Source organism: Opisthocomus hoazin, unplaced genomic scaffold (genome assembly GCF_030867145.1).
Source record: "Opisthocomus hoazin isolate bOpiHoa1 unplaced genomic scaffold, bOpiHoa1.hap1 HAP1_SCAFFOLD_15, whole genome shotgun sequence".
NCBI lineage: Eukaryota > Metazoa > Chordata > Aves > Opisthocomiformes > Opisthocomidae > Opisthocomus > Opisthocomus hoazin.
This window is the reverse complement of record NW_027448722.1, coordinates 2792863-2800598: the sequence shown is the minus strand read 5'-3', so window position 1 is coordinate 2800598 and position 7736 is coordinate 2792863.

The following is a 7736-nucleotide window of genomic DNA, read 5'->3' as shown; positions in this document are numbered from 1 at the left end:
CTGTACAGCTCACAGCTTTCCTGGGCATTTTTTCAGCATCTGCCTCTCTGCAACCTTTCTGGTCCTCGGGTTGTGGATGAGGGGATGGTGCAGGAGAGTGAGGATAAAGTAAAAAAAGAGTTTTGTCATACTATTTCAGGAAGGCTGTTCTAGGCATCACACAGACAGGAAAGAGGGTGTCATAGAAAGCAGTGCCACCAGTGAGTTGAGAAGAGGAGCTGGAAAAGGCCTTCTCCCTGCCCACACAGATATGATGCCCACAGAATATAACCACACAAACAGGAAAAAGAGGATGGGTTCTAAAATGCAAGTTAGGAAAGGAAAGAGTATGAGTGTCATGGTGTCATGGCGCGAGAGCTCCAGCAATGAGGTGAAATCATAGAAGAAGCGGTCCTCTCCACTGGGGCCACAGCACTGTATCTGAGTCACCACCAAAACCATTTCTGTAGATGACAGAAATCCCCCTAGATAGAGTGCAGCTGCCCTCTGGAGACAGATGCCCCAGTTCATGGGTCTCGCAGATGGAAGGGTGTGGCACACAGCGTGCTACTGGTCACCAGAAATAAATGCTCTGTACAAGCAATAGGTGCAGGAAACAGTGGTAACACCGTCATGAACAGAGATGGTGCTGTTCCCAACCACAAAGCTGGCCATAGACTGGGTCAGGGTGATGGGTATGCAGGTCTCCAGGGAGAATAAATGTCCTAAAAGAAGCCCGTGGGGATGTGCAAATGCTGGTTTGCCACCACCTGCACAATGATGAGGATTTTCCCAAGCGCAAACACCATTCAGGTCATGAGAGAGAGGAGGGAGAGATTTGTCTAACATTCTGAGTCCCTAGTAGGGGGAAGTTCATGACTACACCATTGCCTTTTCTCCATGGAAGGCTCTACTGTCTGCTTTTCTCCTCTAACATGGCAGGGAACTTACGAGTAAGAACACTGGTTCATTTTTAGCTGCTTGGGGGTCAGACAGACAAATCACTGCAAGCACATTTATTTCCTTTAAAGATGGTATATAGCTCCTTGTTCACACAGTCAGTTGTGAGGTCACACTACTGAGGCAGAAAATAAAATAGAACTGAGGTGTCCACATTTCTTTGTGGCAATGATATTACAAGAAGAAAAAGAAAAAACAAGAAAAATCCCAGCCAACAGCAAGGACAACAAAAACAGCCAAATAAAGACAGACTGGGCCTGTAACGAGTTCCATTATGAGTCATACGTTGAAGACGATAGGCACTCTATACCTTTCGGAAAGCATTCAGTCACCAGTTTCCACACTGCATTCCTGAGCTCCTGGTTCCTCACGCTGTAAATAAGGGGGTTCACTGCTGGAGGCAACACCAAGTACAGCCCAGCCACCACTAGATTCAGGGATGGCAAGGAGATGGAGGGGGGCTTCAGGCAAGCAAATATGGTGGTGATCAAAAACAGAGAGACCACTGCCAGGTGAGGAAGGCACGTGGAAAAGGCTTTGTGCCGTCGCTGCTGAGAGGGGATCTGCAGTACGGCCCTGAAGATCTGCACATAGGACAGCACAATGAAAACAAAACACCCCAAAAAGACAAATGTACTAATCAGAAGCAGCCGAAATTCCCTGAGGTAGGCATCTGAGCAGGAGAGCCTGAGAATCTGGGGAAGTTCACAGAAGAACTGGTCGACAGCATTGCCTTGACAGAGCGGTAGTGAAAATGTATTGGCAGTGTGCAGCACAGCGTAGAGGAAACCACTGCCCCAGGCAGCTGCTGCCATGTGGACACCAGCTCTGCTGCCCAGGAGGGTCCCATAGTGAAGGGGTTTGCAGACGGCAACATAGCGGTCATAAGCCATCACGATGAGTAGAAAATATTCTGCTGAAATGAGAAATACAAACAGAAAGACCTGGGCAGCACATCCTGCGTAAGAGATAGTCCAGGTGTCCCATAGGAAGTTGGCCATGGCTTTGGGCAGAGCGGTGGAGATGGAGCCCACATCAATGAGGGAGAGGTTGAGGAGGAAGAAGTTCATGGGGGTGTGGAGGTGGTGGTTGCAGGCTATGGCGGTTATGATGAGGCCGTTGCTGAGGAGGGCAGCCAGGTAGATGGCCAGGAAGAGGCAGAAATGCCAGAGCTGCATCTCCTGGGTGTCTGCGAATGCCAGGAGGAGGAACTGTGTGATGGAGCTGCTGTTGGACATCTGCTGCCTCTGGGCATGGAGCATTGTCCAAAGAGGAAACAGCAGTGTCAAGTAAGGGGAGAAGTTTCTGGGAACAGTCAAAGCCATTCCCAATACCCCCTCCCTGAGACACACAGTTTTTCTTTTTCTAGGATACCTTCATTTATCTCTGTGGCTGGACTCCCTGTTGGTGCTGGCTGAACATGCTGTGAGGAGCAGGACCTCTGCCCACTGGCTGCTGAGGAGTTTACAGGTTAACAGGCAAGGTGTGGGCAGAGGTCAGTCCTGGTGTTCGACTTTGTCAGCTGAAACTGCTCTTTACTGAAAAGAACTCGGCAGCACCTGCACTCCCAGCGCTAAGGAACCGGGAGAGCAGCAGACAGTTTTAAAGGTCTTGTGTTTTTTGAGCTCTCCTCATCTCACCTGGGGAGTGTTCTGGGATGTCAGAAACCCTCAGCATTTCTGCTGTGCTCAGGGAGAACAGAGCTACCCAGCTGCCCTGGGCTTGCACCATTCTGAGATGGAGATTGGTCGCACTCCCATGTTATCCTGAAAAGCCGTCAGACACTGCTGAGAGGAGAGGGATCCACAGGAGTCCACTAAACATCCTACCCTTTGCCGAGGCCTCAGCATCCCACTTCTAGTCAAGGACACATGTGGTTCATTTCAGTGACCCAAGAGCATTTCCTCGGTCGGGCACAGCATCTCTGCACTTCTCCTTTGAGGCATGCAGATTACATAATTCTGTTATGCGAAAGGTTTGCATTGTTGAGGGCAGCTCACAGCTTGGAAGGACACCTCATAAAGATAGCCAAGTGTCCTAATGATGGCATCTGATTAAGGGAAAACCAGCTTGTTCTCTGGGCTCACAGTCTTCACTGCCCACAGCCCTACAGCTTAGACAAAACTGGAACACCTCATTCCCATGGACACACTGCACGGGAGGACCCACAAGATCAGTGTCTGACTCTGCAGCTGAAACTTCTCTCCCCAGAAAGCCTGACTGAGAGAACATGGGTACTACTTCAGTAACACAGACGAGTGGAGCAATAAGGAGAAACACAGTGAGGTTCTACGTGAAAGAGGGAGAGTCAGCCAGGCACTCCGGACACTGCTACACTTCTCCAGCTGCACACATCCCAGACTCCAACATTGCCAGGCAGTTGCTCTCTGCCCCTGTCCTTCTCAGATGCAAATGGGCATGTGGCTGGAGAGCTTGATAGTCATCCCTCCTTTGACCTTCCCCTTCACATACTCCCTTAGGAAAATATCCTGAGGTGATCTGAATCTGTGAGCAGCCCTGAACCGTTCAGTTCTTCCTCAACAGCAGAAGGACCCTGTCCAGTCCTGCTGGGGGTCACTACTTCCACCCACAGCTTCTCCTCGCGATGCCGTGCGCTCCCCAGGAAGGCTTAGTGCTGACCCTGGCAGGCAGCAGAGTCCCTGCCCCAGCACACAGCCTGTGGGGTGTACAGACCCTACTCTGAAGGACAGCTTGGGGAAGCCCAGGCTGCACATCCACCTTCACAACACTGCAGCCGTCCTTGGGAGAAGGCAGCTGTCATGGCCTGTCCCTCTGAGGGTGAGTAGGCAATCACTCCTTTGCAGCACATCCTCATCTTCAATAAGACACAAACTGTGATATTCCTCATGGTACATCATGCCATACGCTTTGGGGTGTTCCAGCCTGAGAAGATCTTTCCACAAAGTGTAGACACATTGTCCTGCATGCAGAGACTTACTGTGTGAAAGGCTGAAAAGATTCCTGCCTGCAGTGAGCTCTCAGCATCCTTCCACTTCACAGTGCTTTTAACCTCTCTCTGCCTCGCTCCTCTCCCCTCGCTGCCTGCAGGCAGTGCCCTCAGCCCTGCTGTGCTTTGTAGAGGAGCTGCTCCTGGGCAAGAGCTCACTGTCTGCAGCGCTCCTCACCTGCTGTGATCTCCCTCCATCCCAGGAGCCCAGCCCAGCTCAGCAGCACAGGACCAGCCCAAGGCACCACTTCTCCCTACTCTGGGCTCCCTTGAGATGTCTTTTGGTCTCCAGGACAACTTGCTTTGAAACAAGTCAAAGCAATTACTGATGTTTCCTCCCTCAACTATGGAGAGAGAGGAAATCCTTTATTTTCCAAAGTGGCGTTTCTCCTGTCACCAAAAGAGCTAGCTCCAAGGATCATCTTTTCTTGTCCCATCTTTAGGCAGGACAGCCAGTGCAGGGCAGGCAGGGATGTCCTTCACCCCTGCTGAGGGAAGGGAATCAGATGAGTCAAATGAGACATCTCATCCTGGGTCTGTAGCCCTGGGACTCAAAGGGGATTCAGCTCCCCCAGTGCCTGCCACAACCCCACAGGAGGTGGGATTCCTCTTGCTTCTTTTCAGGTGGGCATTAAATGCACAACTCCCATGCTAATTAATGGAGATGGAGGCCAGGACGGAGGGGTTCAGGTGCAAATGTCTGGTGGCATGTGAGATACCAGAGGTGGTCTAAGATATGTGGAGGTACAAATGGAGCAGTTTGTCGAGACAGGGCAACATCTGGGGGCATCCTCTTAGAGGCTGCTGGCTATTTCCTTTGGCCAACAGAAATGACAGCTGATGCCCAAAATAAGGGCAACCGAACCTGTCCCTACTCATTATGTTCAGGGCGACCGACACAGGCATTCACCTGAATGATTCAGGTCGTGGGCCATAGGAAGAGCTCAGTCTCTCTCTTAACCTTTGTCTCTATTTACTAGGTCTCCATTGACCACATTGGCAGTTTCATGTTCTTCCCCCGGTCGCTTTAGAGAATTCAGGGCAGCTCCTCAATTTCATGTTCAAATCCAGGCCCACAGAGCTACCTGAGATGCCAGGGCTTGCAGGGACAGCAGAGGACCTGCTGAAAAGCAATTCTCATATTGGGCAGGGTATGTGTGAAAGGTCACCGCAGATACCATCGCAATGAGTGTGATTTGGTGCCTCAGTGACATTGACTGATGCCTTCAGTCAGAGGCATCGGTCATCAGATGTCACCAGAGAGGCAAGGGCTGTCCCTCCCCTATCCAGTAGCTGCAGGCATTGCGCACAGCCATGATGACACAGTCAAGGAACAGAACAATCCTTTTCACAGTGTGCCTGGATACAGCTTGTCCTCAAGGACAGCCTCCTCCAGGCCCAGCTAAAATCCTTATTATTTAAACATTAATCTTTAACTGAATTGAAACTGAAAATGTAATGCAATGGGCACCAAAATGAGCTGTGCTGCATTAGGAACAGTTAAAGAAGAAAGAGAGAGAGAGGTTCGGACCACTGCTGAATTTAATAAGAGGAGGTCTAGATAGATCTCACATAGTCTATGACCTCTTTGCCTCAGTTACTGCCAGCAAGGTCTCCCAGGACTTTAAGCTTTGAGACAGGAGTCTGGAGAACAGACAGCGGTGGATGGGGATCAGGCCAGTGGTTACTTTTGCAGACCACAGCCTTACCAGTCCGTGGGAGCAGAGGCACTGCATCTATGTATGCCTCGAGAGTTTTTTACCGGGAGGTGCTTGTCAGTTAAGATGCCAATTAAGAAAGGTACTCTGATTCTGTGAGGTAATATGCTGTTAGGATGAAGATTGTAAGGAGAGAATAGTATAGGCAGTCTTTCTTCCTTTTAGGTGGTGGGATGCCTGGGTGGTGTAGCATCAAATGGTAATCCTACCCACATGCAGAATGCCTTGCAGACCCTCTCCACAGAAAAAAAGTGTCTTATTTCAGTCATTCAACCTCTTCTTGTATTTCCCTGCAAGGTAACAACTCTGTTCATCATCTCTAAATGAAACAGAAAGGATGTTCTCATGAGAACTTCATGCTACATGGCTAGATGGAGACAAGGCCACGCAGGTGGTGGAATGGTCAGTACCGGGTGGGAGCTGCCTGCAGGCTCCCCTGTGACAATGAGCTGCTGAGGTTGTCCTGCTGCTGAGCGATCTATGCAGCACAGCACGAACTGCTCAATCTACAGTGGTCTTCTGGTCAGGAGCAGAGCTCAGCTTTCCCTGTGAGCAGTCTGTGCTCTACCTTGGTGCGACAGCTGAGATGTTGCAACCCGAATGTGCATGGCCAGGAGGAGCTGGAGCACGGGCAGGAGCAGCTGAAGCCCAATGACTTGTCACAGCACTACGAAGTTTTTGGATTACTTGAGATGTGGTGGGACAATTACCTGAGCTCGGGTGATGCAACAGAAAGATACAGGCTCTGCCGCAGGAAGTAGCAGGGAGGAGGAGTACCAGGGGGAGGCTCTGTGTGTGAGGGATCAGCTCGGATATATGGAGCTCCTCTAGAAGCTGAGTAACATGTTTGGTTAGCTTTTGTGTGTGAGGTTGAGCGGAGAAGTCAGCAAGAGTGACATTGTGTTGGAAGTTACAAACTACTTGATCAGGGTGAGGAAGCAGAAGAAGTCTTTTGTGTGCAACCCGAGGAAGTCTCAGGTCAATGAGCAGGTTCCCATGGGGGACAGTAACTGCCCTGGCATTCCTCAGCCAGGCAGGTAAACAGGGTGCCAGCAGTCTGGAGGATCTTGGGACAACTTGTTAACACAACAGCCAAGTGGGCTGAGAAGGGAGATGCTCACCAGGACCTGGCCCCGGCCAACAAGGAAGAGCTGACTGGGGATGTGATCATCAGCGTGTGCCTTGGCTGTAGTGACCAGAGAATGGTGGGGTCCCAGGTGCCAGGAGTGAGGAAGGCCAGCAGTGGAGTACAGACGGGTGAAGTCCAGAGAAGAAGACTTTGACATACCTGGGAGACTGATACCGGTGGTGTGGTGGGAAGCAGCTCTGCAGGGGGAAGGAGCTCAGGAAATCTGATAAGGCTTACAGCCTCCTCGGAGGACAAGAACGCTCTATCTGAACACCCATGAAGAGAAGCATTCTTCTCAGGAGGCTGAGGACGTGAGCTGTTTGAGTTCCAGGGCAGAAAGGCAGAACACAGGAGCTGGAAACAGGGGAAGATGCAAAGGAGGAATTTAGAAACCTCGTCCGTGGATGTGAGAATGACGACAAAGCCAAAGCTCCCGTAGTCTTGATACTTGCAGAGGATGGTAAGGGCTGCAAGATGAGCTGATACTGCTTCATTAGAAGAATGTAGAGATATAACGTGAGCCTGCTGCTGAGCTTCATTAGAGTAGGAGCAGGTAGGGCTGAGGTACTCAATGGCTTCTTTGACTCTGTGTTCTCCCAGACCTTTGTGGCTGAAGGCAGGACCCTGGAGGAGAAAAACCTGCAGTGGATGGTTAGACTTCATGCCACTGATTGCCACTCTCTAGGCCTGCAAGTTTTCAGTCCACCTCTCTTTCTTCTCATCCAGTCCAGATTTTAACAGCTTCTATATGACGATATCATAGGGGGACAGTGCTGAAAGATTTTCTGAAATACAGGCAAATCACCACTCCTCTCTCTTCATCTACCAAGCCAGTCATGTCATTGGAGAAGGTTATAAGGTCAGATAAAAATGACTTCCCCTTTGTGAAGCCAGACTGACTGCTCCTGATGACTCTCTTGTCCTTCCTGTACCTGGAAATGGTTGACAGGATTAGCTGCTCCTTCACCTTAGTGGAGGCTGA